Below are 25,200 nucleotides of genomic sequence, written 5' to 3'. Positions count from 1 at the left end.
GCCTAAACCTGTGGCCTAAATCACATTAGGCATAACACATAAGCATGAAGGCAGCTTTAGGCATAAACATGGTGCATCATAAAATGAAAACATTACTAGCATGAAGGCATTGTGTTAGCATGAAACCCTGGGGCCTACACCGGAGGGATGACTGCAAGGTATAAGGATGCATTATGTGTAATCACAGCAGGGCAAACAGGGTAGCACTTACACATCAGATCCTGACTTCGGGCATAGACATAACTTTGCGCGTAACCTTAGGCATTGAATCAGGCATCACATGAGCCGAAGGCTCATTGGGCATAACCACAAAATATGGAGAATCCTACTACCAGTGTGAAAAGAAAAAAGGGGAAAAAGGGGGAACACTCAGTGTTGTGTAAAATACCCCTCACACACCAACAGGCCCCTTGGTGTCATGCTTCATCATCGGGGTCTTCGCACCCCGCTAAGGGGATGCGGCACGCTGCGACCTGCGACTACGCGGGAGCGTTGACAGATCAGACTATGTGTGGTGTGTGTTGAGTGCAAGTGAAGGGATTAGATGTGAGTGGGAAGTGTAGTGAAAAAATTAAAAAGTACCTGGCTAGTGGGTAAAAAGAAAAACTTTATTTCGTACCCCTGGCTGGTGCTGTTAAAAAGTGTGCAAAAGAGCGAGGTTTCCTGTCTTAATTAGGGACAGAACCTCTGGTGTGCGTCGACATGTTTCGGTACAGGTGTACCTTCTTCAGGACGGGGCACAACTCCCAACCCTACTCACGTTTTTCTAAAGAAATTGGATTTTATTCTAATTTTTCTAAAAAGTGAATACACTCATTAAAGACGGCTACAATGTGCCTACAGCGGTTCTCTGGAACATGTGATTACATGTCTTGAAAAAAGAAAAAACCCATTAGGTTTGGTTACCATATACGGTTGGCTCAGACAGGTGCAGTCACCTGGAGCCCCAAACAGTTAATTTAACCTGTAAAGGAAAATAGACATACAAAACACATAGCACACACCAACACATGTAAGACACATTTAGGATTTGGTGTTTTTTAGACATACTTATGGTCTGGGTTGAATATTGCCTCATGAGCAAGTCCTGAACATCAAGGTAGGTAGGTGGATCCACAATCTATAGGGGTAGAGGAGTGGATTCAGTATTGTTGTTTCTACTCACTTTTTAACTCCATCATACACCTACAGAGGTTGGACTTTGTTGGACAAATACTCACGAAATCCGCCTATATTGGCCTCCTTCTACCACCCTGTGTTGCTCCGCCGTAAATGAAGTACGGATGAGCTCGGCGGTATTTAATGGAGGATAGGATGTGTTTCCATTGGTTAATTAGCGGAAGTGGCAAAGGACCATGTAAGGACGATACCTGTGTTACCGCCCCCTCCACGTATGTGGTTTAGTCACATGTAACATGGAACCCTCTGTTATTCGTTTATTGCCGGGTTTGGTATGACCAAATATGGACTTTCCGCTTGTCAGCCACTCATTTGCTGTTTCTTTCGTTCCCGTTGATCGAGAGTCCAAGCGATCCAGCTGCCGCCTGGTTGTTTCCCGTTCGCGCATGTGCACTGCCGGTTCTCCGGTCTTCTTAGGCGCATGCGCAGAGGCCGGATGTCGACCGCGCATGCGCGTTGACGTACTATTGGCGCTAGTCATCAATAATGCATTTTCTCAGTTTCGCCAGAATATGTCCTCACTACTGGTGTATTTGTTGGTTGATTACCAAGTAGTTTTAGAATTCAATAAGGGCATTAGTTTGAGATGCCCATGTCTGTTTACTATTACAGACGATTTAGTGCCATATCATTTAGAGGGAAGTTTTTACTCTGGTGTATTCAGCACTGTAACGACATGTTTATCTATACAGAGGGTGGTTTTTACTCTGGTGTATTCAGCACTGTAACGACATGTTTATCTATACAGAGGGTGGTACATGTGATGGTCCACCGGATAGTGTTGATGGCCACTGGAGTGGGTACCCGGGCTTGCACTTTTTATTCCTTTCGTATTCCGGGGGTGATTAGGAGATTTGGCTCCACGGTATGTCATCGTTAAGTCCCGTGACATGAGTTGTCAAGCGGAACACCCAACGTTGTTCCTTTTGGAACAGGCCTGCTTCAGAGGGTAATCGCTCGATGGCGGTCCAGCGTAGATCGTTGACGCAGTGCTGGTGTGACAAAAAATGTGATGCCATTTTGGTTGTTGTTTTCTTGCAGCGAATATTGCTTTTGTGTTCCCCTATCCTTATTTTGACGGGGCGAGTGGTCATGCCAACATATTCTAGTCCGCAAGGGCAGTTTATTAAGTAGATCACATTTTTCGTATTGCAATTGGAAAAATGGCGTTGCTCCCATGTCGTGCCATTCCTGAAGGTTAGGTTTTTGCTTTTCTGGGTTTGATGGCAGCAACTGCAATCCCCACATGGGAAATGACCCTGTACGCCAGTTACATTGGGTCTCTCCGTCCTGTTTGTCCGTGGTCTAGTGTGGACCACGATGTCTTTTATGTTTTTGCCCCTCCGATGTGCATGCATCGGTTTCTCAAAGCTTAGGTTTCCACAATTCAGTATGCCCCAATGCTTATTGATGACCTTTGACACCTGGTTTGATATAGTGGAGTAGGTTGTTACACAGATTGGCCTCTTATTTGTTTCTTTTTCTTGGAGATTCTCTTCTATGAGTGCCTCCCTGTGATTATTTTTCGCACGTTTCATTGCTTTCTCGATGGTTCTGGTGGGATATTGCCTTTGCATAAGTTTAGTTTTTAGATCTTTCGCTTGTTGATTGAATTCACTCAACTCTGTGCAGTTTCTCCGTAGTCTCAGAAATTGCCCATAGGGCAGATTCTCCCTTAGATGTCTGGGGTGGAAACTGTCGTAACGTAGCAGACAATTTCTGGAGGTCGGCTTGAAGTGGGTAGTGCTTTTCAGCCTTCCGTCCTCACTGTAAATATTCAGATCCAGGAAGACCATCGTTGTATTTGAAACGGTGCTGGTAAATTTTAGATATGCATTCTGGTTATTTAACCAGGTTACAAAATTCGTGGCGCTGTTGACATCACCGTTCCAGATGATAAAGATGTCATCAATGTACCGTTTCCAGGTGCCAATCTGTGAACGGTACGGGTTGCTTTCGTGTAGAATTTTCTGTTCCTCTAGGTGGTGGACGTATAGTCCCGCTAGGCTTGGAGCAAAAGTGCTTCCCATGCTTGTTCCATGGGTTTGTAGGTATAATGTCTCCTTGTACTGAAAAAAATTGTCTTTCAGGGCCATGGTGATACACTCTAGGACCAGATTTCTTGGTGTCTGGTATTTCCAAGTGTGGCTGAAAAGTACTTCTTCGATGATCTCTAGTGTCTCTTCATGGGGCAGGCTTGTGTATAAGCTCTCCACGTCGAGGCTTACCAAGAGCTGTGTGGTAGGGTCAAAGGTTGTATCTTCCAGGAGTTGTAGTACCGACTTGGTGTCCTTCAGGTACGTATTTGTTGCTTGCACCATTGGTCTAAGAAAGGCGTCCGAGAATTTTGATAGGGGCTCCAGGATAGACCCAATTCCAGAGACTATTGGTCTTCCAGGCGGGTTGTCGATGTTCTTATGTATCTTGGGGATACAATAAAAGTATGGTATCCTGGGGGTGGGTTGTTGCAGGAACTCAGCTTCCTTCTTGCTGATCCAGTCATGGGCTAGTCCTTCTTCCACCATGCCTCCAATCCGAGTTCGAAGTCGTTCTGTTGGATCACTCTCCAATATTTTGTAGTTCCGTTCGTCGGACAAAAGACGTTGGCATTCTCCGTCATATTTCTCAAGGGATTGTAGTACTATTGCTCCCCCTTTGTCAGCTGGTTTGATAACGAGCTCGCTGTTGGCCGTTAATTCTCGAAGGGCTTGTTGTTCCTCTCCACTGGTATTGTAAAAGACATTCCTCCCTTGTTTGTTCAGCTTGTTGACCTCTGTGATCACCGCCTTTTCGAAGGTTAGAATCTCTACGGGGACGCCTGAGTCGGGAGGGGTGAAAGTCGACTTCAGCCTCAAACCCGTGTCTGTCTTCTCTTCTGGTAGAGGTTTGTCCTTAAAAAATGCCTGTAGTTTCAGTTTCCTGAAGAAGTCTTGTAGTTCCACATTGAGTTTGAAAACATCGGGTTTATGAGTGGGTACGTACCCTAATCCTTTGTTTAGGATACTTTTCTGCATCGCTGTTAATGTGATGGGTGTGAGGTTTACCACTAAGTCCCCCTCTTGCTGGTTGAGGGTTGATTGGGTAGTGATCCTGTCATGCTCCGGGTTGTCCGGGCATTGGGCTGCTCCTGGTCTTCCCACACTACATTGTTCCCTTTCCGGTTCTTCCCTCGTGCGTTCTGGCGCGCCCCTAAAAAAGGCTGCTGTTGCCCTCCATAGGGTTGTTGTTGCCCATAATAACCATTGTTGTATTCCTGGTTCCACATTGGTCCAAACTGGAAGGGGTTGAATTGCGGTGGACCCATAAACTGTTGGAAATGGTTTGGTGGTTGGTATCCCCGCCATCCTCTCTGTCTCGGGAACTGTTGGCGTCTCTGTCGCCATCCTCCCCTGCGCTGTCTGTTTCCTTTGTTTCCGCTCGAATTGGAACCTGACGAGCCAGTGTCTGAAGTCTCACTGTCTGCGTCGCTGTAGTTGGTTTTTGAGACATAATCCACTTTTGTGTAAGGATATGCACTCTCAGGAGTAAACTTTGCCACATCTTTAGTCAATTTGTTAGTTTTGCTCTGTTTCAAGTTGAACTTCGAGTTCAACTTGAAACAGAGCAAAACTAACAAATTGACTAAAGATGTGGCAAAGTTTACTCCTGAGAGTGCATATCCTTACACAAAAGTGGATTATGTCTCAAAAACCAACTACAGCGACGCAGACAGTGAGACTTCAGACACTGGCTCGTCAGGTTCCAATTCGAGCGGAAACAAAGGAAACAGACAGCGCAGGGGAGGATGGCGACAGAGACGCCAACAGTTCCCGAGACAGAGAGGATGGCGGGGATACCAACCACCAAACCATTTCCAACCTTCGAGTTCAACTTGAAACAGAGCAAAACTAACAAATTGACTAAAGATGTGGCAAAGTTTACTCCTGAGAGTGCATATCCTTACACAAAAGTGGATTATGTCTCAAAAACCAACTACAGCGACGCAGACAGTGAGACTTCAGACACTGGCTCGTCAGGTTCCAATTCGAGCGGAAACAAAGGAAACAGACAGCGCAGGGGAGGATGGCGACAGAGACGCCAACAGTTCCCGAGACAGAGAGGATGGCGGGGATACCAACCACCAAACCATTTCCAACAGTTTATGGGTCCACCGCAATTCAACCCCTTCCAGTTTGGACCAATGTGGAACCAGGAATACAACGATGGTTATTATGGGCAACAACAACCCTATGGAGGGCAACAGCAGCCTTTTTTAGGGGCGCGCCAGAACGCACGAGGGAAGAACCGGAAAGGGAACAATGTAGTGTGGGAAGACCAGGAGCAGCCCAATGCCCGGACAACCCGGAGCATGACAGGATCACTACCCAATCAACCCTCAACCAGCAAGAGGGGGACTTAGTGGTAAACCTCACACCCATCACATTAACAGCGATGCAGAAAAGTATCCTAAACAAAGGATTAGGGTACGTACCCACTCATAAACCCGATGTTTTCAAACTCAATGTGGAACTACAAGACTTCTTCAGGAAACTGAAACTACAGGCATTTTTTAAGGACAAACCTCTACCAGAAGAGAAGACAGACACAGGTTTGAGGCTGAAGTCGACTTTCACCCCTCCCGACTCAGGCGTCCCCGTAGAGATTCTAACCTTCGAAAAGGCGGTGATCACAGAGGTCAACAAGCTGAACACACAAGGGAGGAATGTCTTTTACAATACCAGTGGAGAGGAACAACAAGCCCTTCGAGAATTAACGGCCAACAGCGAGCTCGTTATCAAACCAGCTGACAAAGGGGGAGCAATAGTACTACAATCCCTTGAGAAATATGACGGAGAATGCCAACGTCTTTTGTCCGACGAACGGAACTACAAAATATTGGAGAGTGATCCAACAGAACGACTTCGAACTCGGATTGGAGGCATGGTGGAAGAAGGACTAGCCCATGACTGGATCAGCAAGAAGGAAGCTGAGTTCCTGCAACAACCCACCCCCAGGATACCATACTTTTATTGTATCCCCAAGATACATAAGAACATCGACAACCCGCCTGGAAGACCAATAGTCTCTGGAATTGGGTCTATCCTGGAGCCCCTATCAAAATTCTCGGACGCCTTTCTTAGACCAATGGTGCAAGCAACAAATACGTACCTGAAGGACACCAAGTCGGTACTACAACTCCTGGAAGATACAACCTTTGACCCTATCACACAGCTCTTGGTAAGCCTCGACGTGGAGAGCTTATACACAAGCCTGCCCCATGAAGAGACACTAGAGATCATCGAAGAAGTACTTTTCAGCCACACTTGGAAATACCAGACACCAAGAAATCTGGTCCTAGAGTGTATCACCATGGCCCTGAAAGACAATTTTTTTCAGTACAAGGAGACATTATACCTACAAACCCATGGAACAAGCATGGGAAGCACTTTTGCTCCAAGCCTAGCGGGACTATACGTCCACCACCTAGAGGAACAGAAAATTCTACACGAAAGCAACCCGTACCGTTCACAGATTGGCACCTGGAAACGGTACATTGATGACATCTTTATCATCTGGAACGGTGATGTCAACAGCGCCACGAATTTTGTAACCTGGTTAAATAACCAGAATGCATATCTAAAATTTACCAGCACCGTTTCAAATACAACGATGGTCTTCCTGGATCTGTATATTTACAGTGAGGACGGAAGGCTGAAAAGCACTACCCACTTCAAGCCGACCTCCAGAAATTGTCTGCTACGTTACGACAGTTTCCACCCCAGACATCTAAGGGAGAATCTGCCCTATGGGCAATTTCTGAGACTACGGAGAAACTGCACAGAGTTGAGTGAATTCAATCAACAAGCGAAAGATCTAAAAACTAAACTTATGCAAAGGCAATATCCCACCAGAACCATCGAGAAAGCGATGAAACGTGCGAAAAATAATCACAGGGAGGCACTCATAGAAGAGAATCTCCAAGAAAAAGAAACAAATAAGAGGCCAATCTGTGTAACAACCTACTCCACTATATCAAACCAGGTGTCAAAGGTCATCAATAAGCATTGGGGCATACTGAATTGTGGAAACCTAAGCTTTGAGAAACCGATGCATGCACATCGGAGGGGCAAAAACATAAAAGACATCGTGGTCCACACTAGACCACGGACAAACAGGACGGAGAGACCCAATGTAACTGGCGTACAGGGTCATTTCCCATGTGGGGATTGCAGTTGCTGCCATCAAACCCAGAAAAGCAAAAACCTAACCTTCAGGAATGGCACGACATGGGAGCAACGCCATTTTTCCAATTGCAATACGAAAAATGTGATCTACTTAATAAACTGCCCTTGCGGACTAGAATATGTTGGCATGACCACTCGCCCCGTCAAAATAAGGATAGGGGAACACAAAAGCAATATTCGCTGCAAGAAAACAACAACCAAAATGGCATCACATTTTTTGTCACACCAGCACTGCGTCAACGATCTACGCTGGACCGTCATCGAGCGATTACCCTCTGAAGCAGGCCTGTTCCAAAAGGAACAACGTTGGGTGTTCCGCTTGACAACTCATGTCACGGGACTTAACGATGACATACCGTGGAGCCAAATCTCCTAATCACCCCCGGAATACGAAAGGAATAAAAAGTGCAAGCCCGGGTACCCACTCCAGTGGCCATCAACACTATCCGGTGGACCATCACATGTACCACCCTCTGTATAGATAAACATGTCGTTACAGTGCTGAATACACCAGAGTAAAAACCACCCTCTGTATAGATAAACATGTCGTTACAGTGCTGAATACACCAGAGTAAAAACTTCCCTCTAAATGATATGGCACTAAATCGTCTGTAATAGTAAACAGACTTGGGCATCTCAAACTACTGCCCTTATTGAATTCTAAAACTACTTGGTAATCAACCAACAAATACACCAGTAGTGAGGACATATTCTGGCGAAACTGAGAAAATGCATTATTGATGACTAGCGCCAATAGTACGTCAACGCGCATGCGCGGTCGACATCCGGCCTCTGCGCATGCGCCTAAGAAGACCGGAGAACTGGCAGTGCACATGCGCGAACGGGAAACAACCAGGCGGCAGCTGGATCGCTTGGACTCTCGATCAACGGGAACGAAAGAAACAGCAAATGAGTGGCTGACAAGTGGAAAGTCCATATTTGGTCATACCAAACCCGGCAATAAACGAATAACAGAGGGTTCCATGTTACATGTGACTAAACCACATACGTGGAGGGGGCGGTAACACAGGTATCGTCCTTACATGGTCCTTTGCCACTTCCGCTAATTAACCAATGGAAACACATCCTATCCTCCATTAAATACCGTCGAGCTCATCCGTACTTCATTTACGGCGGAGCAACACAGGGTGGTAGAAGGAGGCCAATATAGGCGGATTTCGTGAGTATTTGTCCAACAAAGTCCAACCTCTGTAGGTGTATGATGGAGTTAAAAAGTGAGTAGAAACAACAATACTGAATCCACTCCTCTACCCCTATAGATTGTGGATCCACCTACCTACCTTGATGTTCAGGACTTGCTCATGAGGCAATATTCAACCCAGACCATAAGTATGTCTAAAAAACACCAAATCCTAAATGTGTCTTACATGTGTTGGTGTGTGCTATGTGTTTTGTATGTCTATTTTCCTTTACAGGTTAAATTAACTGTTTGGGGCTCCAGGTGACTGCACCTGTCTGAGCCAACCGTATATGGTAACCAAACCTAATGGGTTTTTTCTTTTTTCAGGACATGTAATCACATGTTCCAGAGAACCGCTGTAGGCACATTGTAGCCGTCTTTAATGAGTGTATTTACTTTTTAGAAAAATTAGAATAAAATCCAATTTCTTTAGAAAAACGTGAGTAGGGTTGGGAGTTGTGCCCCGTCCTGAAGAAGGTTCACCTGTACCGAAACATGTCGACGCACACCAGAGGTTCTGTCCCTAATTAAGACAGGAAACCTCGCTCTTTTGCACACTTTTTAACAGCACCAGCCAGGGGTACGAAATAAAGTTTTTCTTTTTACCCACTAGCCAGGTACTTTTTAATTTTTTCACTACACTTCCCACTCACATCTAATCCCTTCACTTGCACTCAACACACACCACACATAGTCTGATCTGTCAACGCTCCCGCGTAGTCGCAGGTCGCAGTGTGCCGCATCCCCTTAGCGGGGTGCGAAGACCCCGATGATGAAGCATGACACCAAGGGGCCTGTTGGTGTGTGAGGGGTATTTTACACAACACTGAGTGTTCCCCCTTTTTCCCCTTTTTTCTTTTCACACTGGTAGTAGGATTCTCCTTGTTTATGTATCAGTGCCCGTGGAGTAGGAATCCTACTTTATACTCTACCTCCCTTCTTTGTTAAGAATAACCACAAAATAAGCAGGGCAAACCTGGGGAACCTAGAACATCATAACCTGACATGAGGCATTCACGTGAGCGTAGATCTCCTCCTGCACTAGATATAATCCTGTGGGCCTGCGGCATAAAACATAACCAGGGGTACACACGCGGTCCCACCTGAAGTATTGGCCCAAACTCGCAGAGTGACCTCTGGCGCCACTGCGCCTGGGAAAAATGGTGCCCCCCTTCCGGGACTCTAAGGTCAAAGGTGCCCCCTTTTGCAAAAGTTAAAGGGACACTGGAGCCCCCCCCCGGGATTACTTCACGTAGGCCCAAAGCTGCAAGTCATAGGGGGCCCCGCAGGCATAAACTCTATGGGCCCCAACTGTTGCCACTGCCCACTATCCAGCGGGGCAGTGGTGCAAAGTCAGTCCTGTGCTGGTGGCGTGAGGGAGTCCCTCTTCTGGGGCTCTCTAATTACACCATCGCCCCCAGCATTGGAGCTCCCCTCGCTCTAGCAGCAACAAAATCCCTGGCACGGGGGTGGGCACCAGCAATGTGCCCCGACACCCCCCCAGCTCCGCACACGCAGCCCCACTCACCGGCGTCTTTACTCTGCCCTCTGGCAGCTTGGCCCCTCACATGGGATGGTGGGCGGTTGCTGGGGAGGGGGCACACCCCTTTGGCTCCTTGAGGGCTGTGGGGCTCTCCTATGCACATGGGAGCCCCGCCTGCGGCAGCGCCTCAACAGACTTCGCCCAGGCCCCCTCCTGGGACCCGGGACCCGAGACTTCGATGCGGCCTCCACGAGGCTGCAGACGTCCTCGCGTGCTCTGGGCCAGCGCGGGGTAGGCTCCCACCTGGCTCCTCTGTCAACACGGGGCTCCGCTACACCACCACTGGCTTCCGGGCTCCCGCGAGGCTCCGGATGTCATCGAAGCCCCGCCCACCTCCAGGCAAGGCGTCTGGGTTGCCGCGGGCAGCGCGGCGGCCCTCAGTGCCCTCCGGCAATGCTCTGCCCGGGCCGGCCGCAGTGATTACCGGCCAGATTGAAGTTCGAGGTGGGCTCCCGCGGGGTTCTTAGATATAACGCGCGTCACACACGGGCGTGGGGGCAACAATAAGCAGCACATCTCCACAGGCGGGGTAGGCACCCGCTTAATGTTAACATACGCAAAGGCCACTAACACGCACGGTGGTGACAATAAGGTGGGGTGGGCACCCATGCAGGGTAGTAAATTGCGGGGTAAGCATCCACGGGCTTTCAAAGTGTTGAGAGGCGGCAGTGACGTGGGGTAGGCTCCCACGATATCTTCAACTTCCCCGCTCTCTTGGGCTCACCTTCCTTGGGTCATGAAGAAGGGCGCTAGATAGGCGCAAGACAGCAGGCAGCTGGGCTGGCAGCACTCCCAAGCAGAGCCCAGGCACTTAAAATCTAGCGCTCTTGTAGCACAGCGCTGCTGGCATCAACTCCTGGGTAGTCCAGGCGCTCGCAGGAATAAGTTTCTTCCCTCCGGCGCTTGAAATATAGCGCTGCACTCAGCCAGCGCTAGACAGCAGGCCAGATAGGGGCAGTTGTAGCACTCCCCACCTCCTTCTGGGCGCAGTCTTAACAGTCAGATCAAACGCACTTCTCTTCCAGGCGCTAGGGAGCAGCGAGTGCCCAGGTGTAGCGCTCATGAGGCGCTAGGGCAGGAGAGCGGCAGGCAGTGCTAGGCCAGGTCAGCAGTCAGTGGGTAATCATCAGTACAGGACAGCAGCTACTCGGAACCATCATCCCCTGTAGCGTGGCACTCCTCCTGGTACAGCAGCTGTACTCTAGCAGCGGGCTCTCACTGCCCTGTGGACAAGAGAGGGGTGCCAATGGGCTCGGGGGCCAGCACACAGGCCCATGCGGCGGCACCCCCTGGCAGCAAGTCCCCTCTCTCTCAAGTCCACGCTCTGGCTGAGCAAATGGTGGCTCAGCCCCCCTACTTATACGCCCCTCACCTCACCTACCAGACAGTGCCAGAGGCTTCTAGAAGCATCTGGGAAAACTGGTTCTAACTAGTCTAGGGGGAGGAGTAGAGCACCCTGGGTGCCAGGCTTTCCCTCCAAAAGCTGGGATGGCTGGGAACCGAACAACTAGACTGCTAACCCACCACAGTCAGGTGGCACCACACACAGCCATGGCATCCATTTTAAAAATGACATTTCACCAGGGTGCATTCTTGAAATGGGGGGATTAACAAGTGCGCACACCATTGCAGTACATTCACTAGGGCATCTCACACCACACATGGCCTATGCATTTCTCTACCATGGGGGAGACATCCTCACATAGGGGGGTGAAAAGCAAAAAAGTTCGGGAAAATGGGCCAAGTCCAACACATGTCAAGAGAGAGAAGCCCTGGCCTTCAGGGAAGGTTGTCACCGGACTCGGATAACATTGCTCGCCAGTAGTAAAGTGTCCCATATAACTTGTGTGCCACCGTCTCCATACTTGCCATCTGGAAGCAATCTCAGCCAAAAAAAAAAAAAGAGAACAGTCAACATCCCCGCCACCCATACAACCCATCTCTCCCTTGCTGTCTCTCGCAACACTTAACCATAACATGGCAAAACAATTATGTGCAAGAAGATATGGAGAGGTCTGTCATCCGCCTCCTGTTTCCATTTGCAACTTCTCCACTTTAAATGCTTGAAACAGCAATTAAAAAGGCAAAAAAGAAAATAAATAATGAGGAGAAAGAACATGGCAATAGCAAGAAAAACAGAGAACAAAAATTCTGCTCAGTTCACACAGTAGCTGACGGGAGTGCCATAGGCAGTAAAAAAGCGGCCAGCATTTCGGTCTCCGGCTTACAGTTGCCTTCTCAAGGGCCTTATTATCCCTGATCCAAGGCATTGGTCCGAGCCTGAATTGTCTGGCTTTCAGGAGCTTGTTCTAGTGCTGTGATTGCTGCTGCAAGTGGGTGTTGTAATTCAGAGACCGAGGACAATTCCTCTTACCCTAAGCCTGGTGAAGAGGCCTTCGAGAGCTCGGTTCCCCTAGCTTTCTTTGGGGTCTGTCTGTGTTCTCCTTCAGTGTCTGATGACATCCCTCCTCCGCGACCTGGTCCTTTCATTGGGTACAGAGTCCCCCTAACCTGATGCGCAGATGTGTGGCTGTTGGAAAACGAGGCAGCATCTGTGAGGCCTGCACAAATAACATGACACATTTGTCCTTCACTGGGAACCAAACACCCTAGGGCAGCGCCTGACTCTCAGAGGGTAGCGTTGTAGAGCAGTCTGAGGCTTACTCAAGGGAGGTGGTGTGGGCTAGTAATCGCCATTTGCAGGTGCGCAAAAATAACAGTCAATATTTGATTGTCCAGTCTGTATTTTGCTTTATAAAAGTAAGAGTACATTTATTAAACACACACACCACTCAATACTATACACCAATTTACAAATATACATAAGCTGATGGAATTACTTTGTGACATTGCATAACATCTCCACCCCTCCCGCAGGGGGGGTGGGGTCTAGTACCACCACTCCCATGTATGCACATCATCTTGCCCCCAATGCAGTGAATTGGTCTTTGTTAGAAATGGGGATTTCTGGTTGGCTAAGGCTTGCACCAAAGCCAGGCTGAAACCACCACTCTAGTCAGAGCAAGGAAGTCACCCGCCAAGATAACCCCTGCTCACCCCCTTGGTAGCTTGGCACGAGCAGTCAGGCTTATCCCGGAGGCGATGTGTAAAGCGTTTGCGCGCGCACCCAGCAACAACATCCAAGGCCCACAACAAAGGAAACTTCACACAAGGTTATATATAAAAATAGCCTTTGTATTATACCAAAAACATTAGATAATAAACACACAATTTACACTGTGCCACTGGCACGGGCGGAATTTACAGGGAATTATATACATGGGACAGGGCCACCTGGACCACTGTCAGGAATAAGCACTTGGTGGAAATAGCACTTTGTAGAAATAGCACTTAGGACATAGAATAATTGTAGCTCCAAATAACAAATGTAGAACACAACCAGTAACCACTGGTAAAAGGTAAGTACACCCTACGCAATCCTAAAACACCATAGGCATATATCACATAGGGAACCATGAACTCACTGGCAGAACCTATATTAGGAAAAACAACCTCCTAAGCATAAACAAATTTAGGGGTATAGGCATAAAGGCAGTACACAAGATGTAAAAATTAGCTAGGTCATCACATTTGCGCAAAAGATCACAGAACTGACCCCAGGCCAAGTTGGCCTCTCAGGGGCTCACAGGCCCAATGTCCAGAATGTCCAGGCTGGCTGCGCAGGCAGCCAAAGAAGAGTGTGCAAGGGGAACAGGCCTAAACGTAGCAGCTGCCCACTAAGTGCTGGGCAGCTGTGGAACTGAGCCTGGCACCAGCGTGCCTCCGGGCTCTCCTGTGGGGCTCAACGAGACAAGAGTGCCCCAAATTCATGTGGGAGCCTTGCAGGCTCTAGAAATAAAACAACTGGGCACTCACGAGCCTTGTGGCTCTAAACAACAATGGGCCCGGAAGCCTCGTGGGCTCTGAATAAACAACCGGGGCCTCAGGAGCCTTGTGGGCTCGAATTGCACAATGGCCCCGTTGGAGCCTCGTGGCTCTGAAACAAATGCTGCCAACTGGGGGAGCGGCCCACTGCCAGCCGGGGCCGCTCTACCTCCCGAAATGCCCCCGAGACGTTGGAGCCCGCAGGCTCCAACTAGCAATGCCCCCAAGAGCCTTGTGGGCTCGAGAAACAAAATGCCCCCTGTCGTTGGAGCCCCGCTCTGGGACTCCTACGTTGCCAATGTGGCCCAACTCTAAAGGTAGCACTGGCAGGAGGGGAGGGGCGGGCACCAGCAATGTGCCCCGATACCCCCTTCACCACACTGAACCCCCGGAGCCCCACTCACCGGCTTCGAGGACTCCTCGTCCGGGCTGCCCGCCTAAAGATCACCCCTCGTCTCACGGTAGCAGGGGCAGGCACCACCTCACCTCGGGGGAGCTCCCCCAGCTCGAGGTGCAGTGTTGCAAATCATCCAATGGCGGCGCGGCCCTCCAGACGAGCCTCCAGGCTCAGGGGCGGGCCAGCCAACCACCGTGCGACCCTCGCGATGAGCTTCTAGGCTCAGGAACATCTCAGCCTATCCCATTGTGGCCCTTTCCTGGAAGCACCCCGGGCCGGCGGAGGTGATTTCTTCAGTACTGCGGCAATGAGGGGTAGGCTCCCTCTTCTTTAAACTTACCAAGCGGGGTGGGCACCCGCTATGGAATCAAAAATGCAGAGCGGCGATTTCTACAGGGTGGGCACCTGTTAAAGATTCAAAAGTACGGCCAATAAGTGAGGTGGGCACCCGCGCCGCAAAGTGAAGGTAGGGGATCCCCATGCCAGGGAATTCCTCAGAAGGGTGATCGCAGCTCCGGGCTGCAGTTAAAAGTAGATGCACTCCCCTGGAGGAAAACCAAGCGCTCCCCCTGAAAAGTCGAAATAAAGCGCTTTCCAGGCGCTTTGGAAAACAAAGTTTACAATTCCAGGCAAAGTCCTTTAGGAAGGTAGGCAGGGGGGCAAAGGCTGGGCCCAGGGTCCAGCTCACAGGGCCCTCCAGGAAGGGAAGAGGCCCCTAGTGGCGGTATCCTCCTAGTGCCCAGCAGCAGGCCTCCCACTTCAGGTCAGGAACACGAGAACATTTTCATAGGGTCACAGCCCCTTATATACACAGAAATCCTTTGTCTGAGGCTGCAGGGTTAAGGGAAAAACAGACGCAGCTGGTTTTGGAGCACTCTGTTGTGCTCAGCCCCTCTCCCCATTCAGAGGACAGGCTAGGGTCATCAGTCGCACCACAGGGGGCGGAGTCAGCATTGTGTAGGGAATGCCCAGCCCTATTCAGGTCCCAGGTGCACTCCTCCCTCACATCAACATGCAGATCTCTCCATTCACCACCGGGGTGGACCCATCCTGACTCCTGGAACCAGGCACACCAGCCAGCTCCAGCCAATCACAAGCCAGACAGTCAATTCACATTTATGACACAGACATGCCAGCTTCTCAAAGTGGCACTTCCACACTAGACACAGTAAATCCGCGCACATCATCGTGCAGCATTTAATCACACGAGTCCGCACATACCAAACTCGAGCCTGCACTCCCAACACATCAGGAACTACCATGGACACACATATCCCCCATGCATTCCTATGGGAGGGCAGGCCAATCTCACACACGCACTTATAGAGCGCACACACGTTACACTGCGCCACAGTACTAAAGTAAGCAAAGACCAGAAATCACTATACTTATCTCATAGTTCAATGCAAAAAGTTCAGGGGTGAACCTGTCAGAAGGGCCAAGTCCAACAGTCTTAACCTGGAGCGAGGGCCCTGCGCACTGGCACCATCCCAGTGGTGGCACCCTCCCCATTACCTCAACAAACATTAAACAGGCTACACCTGCCTTGGTGGCACATGACCCTGACTGAGCATCTCCTACTGTCCATACAGTATGCACCTCTACATCTTAAGGGCTAATAGTCTGGGGTCTTCACCTAAGCGCAGCAGCAAGAACACATGTTTATGCACACTTTAGAAGGACAGTACTCAGCACATTTGGATATCATTATAATGCATTGCAATTACAGCCCCTAAAGGCATCACAGATGATCACAGGATGAAGTTGAAAATACAGTCAGACACCCTAGCAGGAGTGTCTAGCCACTTAAATCCACTTTGCTTATGACATCACCTTACAAACTGTGAAATTCTGTTCCTCCCCAAAAAAATAACCATTAGTAAATGCATTTCAATGTCATTACCCCATTTCACCTCCAGGGGATGCCCTTCGAGACATCTCCCACTCAGCCCTTCAATCTTTGATGCACGAACCCCCAGCTGTAGAACCAAAGTTCCAGCCTAGGAGGTGATGCAATCTTTGCCGAGCGTTGAGGGGTTATTCTTTTTAAAGCCTCAAGAAACTTAGGGTGGGACTTAGCTTTGTGCTGGAGGTAAGACTGCACTTCTCCAGCAGCTCCCCCCAGCACCTATTCACACTAAGGGTGACCCCTCTCCTCTGGGGGCCACCAAAACGCCAAAAAGATCAATTCCCCATGCCTTGCAAGGCATTATGGGGTGCTTCAGCTCCTGCTGCTGAATACTGGATGAGCGGCTTTCCCGCTGTGCCGGGGAGAGCTGCGCCGGCGCTTCGCTGTTTTCAGGGCCTCGGTGGGGGTCCCGGTATCACCCGGACCCTCAGGTGAGCACATACGGCTCGGGGAGCCCACCCCCGGCCGCTCCCCTTCTTTTCTGGGGCCCGGTCCCACCCGGGCCCCTCGCACCACTGACGGTCTTCCCTGGGGGCCCAGGTCCCACCCGGGACCCCGCGGTCCTCCTTTGTTGGAGGGCAGCCAGGGGAGCCCACCCCCAGCTGCTCCCGCCAGCTCCCCACGCGGCCAGCACTCTTCCGTGCTGCCGCGGGAACCGGCCGATCCCTTCTGGTCTGCCCGCTCCGGCAGGCAGACGCGAGGACTCCCGTAGCCCATCGGGACCTCGGGGGGAGTGCGGCGGCACTCCCTCGGCCTCCTCCTCTTCGCTTGGGCCCGGGGATGGGGTCCCGGGCCCCTGGACATCTTTGGGGAGTGCGGCGGCACTTCCCCACCTCCGCTTCACTTCGGGGGCCCAGGGATGGGATCCCGGGCCCCCTCCATGACTTCGGGGCCCAGGGATGGGGGCATCTTCGAGGGGGGGCGCGACAGCGCTCCGCCGCATCGGCGGGGGGCCAGGGTGGGCTCCTGGCATCCCCTGGGGGCAATTTTCACAGGGGGGCGCTCAATGGCGCTCCCCCGCCCCCCTCCTTCACATCACCGGGGGCCAGGGTGGGCTCCAGGTCCCCTTCGGGCATCTTCACGGGGGGTGCGATGGCACCCCCCGGCTTTGCTTCTTCCTGGGGCAGCCCCAAGGACCTGACCCACCCCGGGGCCATGATTGCGACCGGTGGCAGAACCCCATGCGCTTCATCGTCGGTCCCAGGCGGGGTCAAAGGTCGCCTACCTTCTCTGGGGCAATTCTCGGCCTCCTGGTGTCCGATTTGCCCCATTTTTGCGTCTTCTCGCTCCTGGTGGCGTCACCCAGCCACTGGCAGCACTCTCCTTCATCCTCCGGGTCTCCAAGAGAATGCATTCTGCAGGGAGCGGTTTTCACTGGCTCCCTGAGCCTCTCTTCTCCCTACGCAGAGGCCTATTCTTCTGCGCCCCGGTCCGGGGCTCTTGTTCTGGTGCTGTTAGGGGCATGGGGGGCAGTCAAGGGTGTCCTCCTTACAACTGCCCATTGCACCAGGCTCCAGCACCTTTCGTCTCAGCAGACCACACCCCAGAGAGAGCTTCTCTTCCTGTGCAAGTACTTTTTAAAAGTTGAGTAGGGGGCTGGCAGGAAGTCTCTGTGTGTCCTACCAAACCGCGACACATCACTTCCCTGCCCCTGCTCGCTTCTTCTTGTCCAGCCCCTGGGTTTGTTCAAAATGGCGTCATCCAGTGTCTCTTGCCACATGGCCTCTAAAACTCAACTCCTTCCCCCCTTACTGCCTTGGTTCAGCTTGGTGGCTGGCACCCAGCGACAGCAGTTGATGGATTGGCTTTTATCTCCACCTATCTTTTCTCCTTGGAGGGAAGATCTTCGCTCTGGGAAGAAAGATCATTAATCTAACCTACCATGGCCAGACCCCAGCCAGGGACAGAGAAATATGACCTTTTCGGACAACCCAAAAGCAGTACAAATAGGACTTTGAACTCTGCAGAATAATCATTTTCACATCTGCTACACTGGACATTAGTTTGTGTCTGGAATCTGTAGGCTTTGTGGAAGTCATTTTAGCCATAGGCCCCACATCTCCATAGGGAAATAATGAAGTAAAAACACAGTAAGACACACTGACTTTCCCTGGCATGTTCCTTTCCAGTGTATAAAGCCTATTCCATGTCACCACCCAGTTCTGCCTAAGTCCTGCCACACCATTCACTCTGTAGCTGCTCCTGGACTGCGCACGCTAGGAATCTCCCCTGCGCAGCCCCTACACATGTGCACACGCATGTACACCAGTGTCTGCTTGTAACCAGCATGGTGTCCCATACTCCAGCTGCTGTGCAGCGGCCTAGTCAAGCCAGGGGTACACCAGCCAAATCTCCATGCAGTCTCCTACATTATGAGTTCACTGTGGGTGAGTCCCGGATTATGAGGCTCCCCACAGTAAAAGTCAACCATTAGGTGCCAAAAAGCAAAAAATCTGGGCGGCTCATAGTGTCAGAATCACCTTCTAACAGTGGCCCTTTTTCCATCGCCGTTGCTGCCATTCTTTGGGTCTAGCACCCAAGTCTTTGAGTGTTGACAGGCCAGACTCTTGTTTTGTTCATGGTGAGAGTCTGGAGAGTTCCTCGATCCATGCCCAGGCCTCCTCCGGCTTTTGAAAAAAAAGTCTTTCCATGAAACAGGACCTTTAATTAAGCCAGAACAGCAGCATGTACTGCAGGTGGAGAGCTCCTAATTTTGTCTTCACCAAGTCAAATATACATCATTGATGCTGTACCTCTCTAGTATAAATCGGGGAATACCATGATTTTTGAGTTGTTGTATCTTAATTCCTCCTTGCTTTGTGAATCTGGAAGGATCATGTAGCGATCTATGAACTTGAGAAAGTTCGCTATTATGGGTCGAGATGGGACTACCTGGGGTGGCCTATCAATCAGGGCTCTGTGTTCCCTTTAAACTATGAAGCACATGGAGAACTGTGTATAACTTTCAACCAGTTCTTCAGAAACACAAACATGTTAGGGTCCTTCACCCCTTCTGGAAAGCTGACGAATCAGAGATTATTTCTCAGTGCATGATTTTCTGCATCCTTGAGGCACCACACAACATCCTTACTTGTGGTACGAAGCTCCTCTACCCCTTTCTTAAGACACTGCACTACATCTTCCACTTTGGAAAATCTGGTTTATGCAAGACATTCCACAGGTCCTGGTGTAGTAGAGAAACATCCAAACTTACCTTCCTTATCTTACCCTCCAGCATCTCTTGTGACAATTGTATCGCTTGTAGTAATGTAACATTATTAGGCATAGGAGGAGTATCTTCTTCTGGGTCTATTCGGGGAGCCATTACTTTGGTATATCGGTCCATCTTGCCCTGTCAAACGTCTTTGGTGTCGATATCTTTTGTCATAGGTTTGAGGGCACAACAGTCTCACCAGAAGTGGGAAAGGGTGCATGCCTCAGCTGCAAAAACAGAAAGCAGGATAGACGTGTTCTTTCCATTACTCACTAGATGCACCCCCTCACACTCCTCTCCCACAGTCATTGCATCCCTTGAGGGAAGAGGGGGACAGGGATACAAGGAGAGGCAGCCATGCCATGGCCAATGTGCCATGGGAGCCTGCACATCCGAGGGGGGCCAGTTCATCAAAGAGATCCCGTCCCACTGGCTTTCACTCTCAGCCCCAGCACTTTCAGTGTGCAGCGCCCACAGTGGCGCAGCCCGATTACCACCTCTTCTTTATGTCCCGCAAAAAGAATAGAAAGGCATACTTGTGGGTGCCCCGCTTACCGGTGGATATCCAACCCCGCTGAAACAATGTTGCTGTTCAGGGCCTATGTCGTCCTCGTTCTGGGGTCCGTCTCAGTCTTAGTCCAAGAACCATGCATTGGAGGCTGCCTAGCCACTGCTCTGCTCAGCTCATAATGACTGCATAGCCCCTGAACATTCACGGGCCCTGCTAGCAGCTGACCTACAGTCCCTGCGAAGATAGTCCCCAGTGGCATTCTTCCCGCCCTCCTTGCATCACGGTGGGGGCCTGAACTGCACCCTGCCTCCCTGGTGGTTTGTCCGGCCACGGACAGTCGAGCATGGGTAGGGGGAGGTGGCCTTAACGGAGTCCGACACAGCTGTCTTGATAGAGACCTATGGGGGCATGCCACCAGTGAAATCACCAAAACCCAGAGGCGCCAGAGAAATCCCCAAGTCCCTGAGGTGCCACACCTCTCATCCAGGACTGGCCGCTATGGGCAATTTTGGATCCCTGGACCTCAGGGCCACCCACAGATCACTCGGCCTCTGCTGACCAAATGGCCGCTGTCACCTGTGCGGCCCTTCAGAGCCAACAGTCCCCAGAGGCAAAGTAGGCACTCCCCTCAAGTGCTACGGGCCCCCTGAAGGTCATCTCCACTCCCACCTGCCATCCAACGAGGCACTCACCGGCATGTCTTCAGCAGTGACGGTGCATGCAGGTGGTCCAGCTGGCATACTGACTTCTCCGCGCATGCCGCCATTTTGTGAATCCACATTCAGCACTCCGTCCTTGAGCGCCTGATGGTGGTTTGTGGCTGTTACGGGACTGGACATCGCCAGCGGGGTGTTCAGGATGACTGTGTCCTGATTAGTGTTAGCAAGGCTTTACAGGACAGCCCTTTTTGTGGCTGAATAAAGGTCGGAATTGTTTTGTTCGTCCAGAGCTCAAGAAGAGCACATCTACATGGCCATGTTGCTGGCCAAGCCCCCCATTACGGATTTTACACTACAGTTCCTCTAAAAGGACATGTCATTGGCGTGACACTCCCCATGAAGAGCTATTCCTTGTCATCATCAAAACTTTATTATCGATCACTGGGATCATAAAAGTACATCACTATACATCACATAAAACGTTTAAAAAAATGCATAAAAAGTGAATATATTAACAACACCCTGGATAAAATATAAAGATACAATATCATCAAGGAATGTTTAAAAGGATAAAACTAGTAAACAATAAAAAAAACTAACCTGTTTAAGATGCTAGACAAAAATAGCTTACAGCAGGTACATCATAGCAGCAGCAAGGTATCCAGAAAATCCAAAAGACTTGGCAGCACTATATTTAAACTCTATCAACCATAGCAATGATATTACAAGCAACAGTAGACTGCAAAACTATGTCATTATTTTAAAGTTCCTAATGCATAAATGTATCAAAAGCATCTAAACGACAGTGGGATTCAATACTACAGTAGTGGACAACCTCCTAATTTGGGTTTAAGGGAACCCATACATTTGTGAAAGGACCGGCTCCCCCTCCATACTTGCAACCAAACTTGGCAATCAAATCTGCAAGAGTACTAGATTCCAGGGCCCACTGGCGAACTGTCAGAGCAGTACTTACCTGTAAACACTTTCAGCCTTATTCATGAAGGCTAAATCGGCTCGCAAAGGGCCGGATTCTGAGAATCCGGCCCTTTGCGAGTGCGATTTTTGCATTTGGGATTCAGCATCCCAAATGCAAAAATCGGTAATTGCTAAATCGCTAAATTGCGAGGAATTACATTTAAGGAATCTCTATTTGAGATTCCTTAAATGCAATTCATGAAGCATTTGAAAAATGCGAAAATGCAATTTTGGGCCGCTATTTACCGAGAGGTCAGACCTCTCGGTAAATAGCAGAAACTTAGAAAAATGCTTTTAAAAGCATTTTTCTAAGTTGCATGTTGCACACACACATGTCCTTTGGACATGTGTGTGCGCAACACCTGTTTCAATTTGCATTTAAGGGGTGCTACAGGGTGTCCTTTGGACACCCCTGGCACCCTTTAAATCGCTATCTTATTTGCGATTAGCTAATTGCTAATCGCAAATAAGGAATACTCCCCATGCATTCCTATGGGCCTTTTGGCCCATAGGAATGCATGGGGAGTTATTCCTTATTTGCGATTAGCAATTAGCTAATCGCAAATAAGGAATCAGTGGGAATCGCAATTAATATTGCGATTCCTACATGATTACCGTTTTGCGAGTCTCAAATAGCGATTCCTTATGATTCGCTATTTGAGCCTCGCAAAACGGCCCGATCATGAATCAGGCTGTTTATGCTTCTTAACCACAGGGCCATTAGGTATTTGGCTATGTCAAACACCACTACTCTGCTTGTATCCATTGTCAATAGTATAAACACCTCCATGTATTTTCTGGTGCCGGAATTTCTGCAGAGTGGCACAGTCCACCTTTTCTGGAGGTGGTGAAAAGATGGACAAAAGAATAGTACATGGATTAATAATTTTGAACCACCTCCGCATGCAGGACATAGATTATCGGTAATGCCCTTCTCTTGCCATTTACTGCTGAAAGCTTTGATGGGTAAAGATCCATACCTAAATTGCAGGTACAACTTCCTTGCCAATGGGGGAACTATTTCATCAATTGTGTGCTCGTACTGTGCACGGGGTTTAAAATCAATGAAAGCTAGTGATAGCATTCCTTTACCGTACAACAAATTTTCAACAGCGACACACTCAGAATATTTTGCTTTTATACTGGCTCTGGAAATTGTACACAATTTCCCAGGAGAAGACCAGTATAGTTCTAGGCCCAATTTCTGAAGTAGACCCTTGACAATTCAAAACCAAGGGATTTGTTTTCACACGCTGGGAAGCCATAAGATCTCCAAGGACCACCCAATAGGAATCTAAGGCTGGGGTAGACCAAAATCAATGCCAAAAGTAAGGAATCTGCACTCGATATTTTCAGAGATCCTTCTTTGGGACAGGTCGAAATACAAAGGAGTCAATGGGGTACTTGCAGGAAGATTTGATAGAGATCTTAGAAACGGGTGCACAACTAAAGTAAGACTCTGTGGGCCAGATGTAGGTAAATCATATTTACCGACTCTGAAATACCGAATTTTACCGATTCGGTATTTCATAGTCGGTAAATATGAAGGGGGGAGATGTAGGTATTTCCAGATGTGGAAATACCGAATCATTTGAATTCGGTATTAACCGATTCGGTAATTACCGAATCGGTATTCCCTATTGATTCCTATGGGCTGTGAAGCCCATAGGAATGAATGGGAAATACCGATTCGGTAATTACCGAATCGGTAAACACCGACTTTTGCAAGGGTGCAGGGGGTGTCACTTTGACACCCTCTGGCTCCCCAAAAATAGGCATGTGCGCCATGTGGCACACAGACATGCCCTAAGGGCATGTCTGTCTGTCACATGGCTAGGTGTGCATGCACACAAGTGCATGCACACCTGAATTCGGTATTTTAACACCCAATTGGATTGGGTGTTAAAATACCGAATTTGTAGGGCCTTTGGGACTCAGAAGAGTCCCACCTACATCTGAGATTTACCGAATCGGTAAAAATACCGATTCGGTATTTTACAGAATCGGTAAATTTACCGAATCGGTAAATTTACCGATTCTGTAAAATAATGCCCCTACATACCATTTCTGAAATACCGGTCGGTAACGGCCGAAAATACCGATTTTCGGCCGTTACCGACCGGCCTACATCTGGCCCTGTGTATTCATGCAACCCCATAACTCTGCCCAATACATGACCGACCCCATAGCCTTGATGTTGTTGATCTCAAGGTCTAAGGCCACCCTTCTGGATGTAGTATTCCTATGAATTTTTGCTGTGTTTGCAGTGTGCTGAATTAGGGACAACTGTGCCTAGATAGTCAAATCCAGCCACCACATCTATTATGATATCACCCACCAGCAGGCATCTCTTGAATCACCTTCAGTTTGGAAAAAAAGCATACATTTGTTCTTGGAGCTATTAAGATCCAAGCCCCACTCTTGGCAAAACAACTGGAAGGTCGTCAATAGCTGTTGCAACCCCTGTGGTGTCTTGGAAATCAGCAGTGTGTAGTCCAGAAATAGGAGTACAGGATCCCTCCTGCCCCTTTTTGGGCACATCACAGCTGTCCCTGTTCACAACCTCAATCCTTCCATTGATATATAAGGTGAACAGGGTAGGGGCCACAACACATCCCTGTCTGACCCCACGATTTACGCGGATGGGACCTGTCAATGTCCCTTTCTTCCCCCAACTGACTTGGGTGAGTTTGTTTGCAAGCAGCCTTAAGATGTTCAATGGGGGTGGGTGTGCTCATTGCATCTAGCACTCTCCACATTTTGCCCCTAGGGGGACCAGATCAAAAGCAGACCGGAGATCCACAAATGCAACGTAGAGTTTACAATTATCATCAACTCTTTCCAGTAAATAAAGATAAAGCAACAGACCTGGTCTGTAGTCCTTACATTGATTCTAAAGCCCACCTGTCAGTCTGACAAGACACTCTTAACTAATCCAGTCTTGTAATGGGCCAAAACCTGCTTGCCAAATACATTTTGGAGGGAATCAATTAGGCTTATAGGCCTGTAGTTCCCTGGTTTGAAGCAATCCCCCTTCTTGTATATTGTTATAATTTCTGCTAATTTCCACAAGGAAGGGATAATCCATACCAGAGAGGATCTTGTGGAGAGCAAATTTATGTATGGCCCACAAATTTCCTGAGTTGCCCTATATAAATAGTTTGGAATCATGTCCATACCTGGGGCACGAGCAGGGATGCAATAATGAATTGTATATTGTTTCATTTAACGAAAAGGAAAGAGAGCTGGAGTTACATGTTTCCTAAAGGCACACTGTCTTCCTTATTTGTGCCACACACATTAGTTTACAATTTACTGAAAAGGGCCACCCGTTCTTGAGGTTGTACACAAAATCTATTGCAGTCTTGTGCCCATTTAAACAAACAGCTGCAGTCCTCCCGGAGTCCTTATTACCTTTGATAGAGCTTCATGTAGAGAGAGCCGCATCGAGCTCTCTCAATCCCTTTTTGCTTGGGCCAGAACCTACTGATCTCAGGACC

The sequence above is a fragment of the Lissotriton vulgaris genome, chromosome 9 (genome assembly GCF_964263255.1).
Source record: "Lissotriton vulgaris chromosome 9, aLisVul1.2, whole genome shotgun sequence".
In the NCBI taxonomy this organism is placed as follows: Eukaryota; Metazoa; Chordata; class Amphibia; order Caudata; family Salamandridae; genus Lissotriton; species Lissotriton vulgaris.
This window is presented reverse-complemented; position numbering follows the sequence as displayed.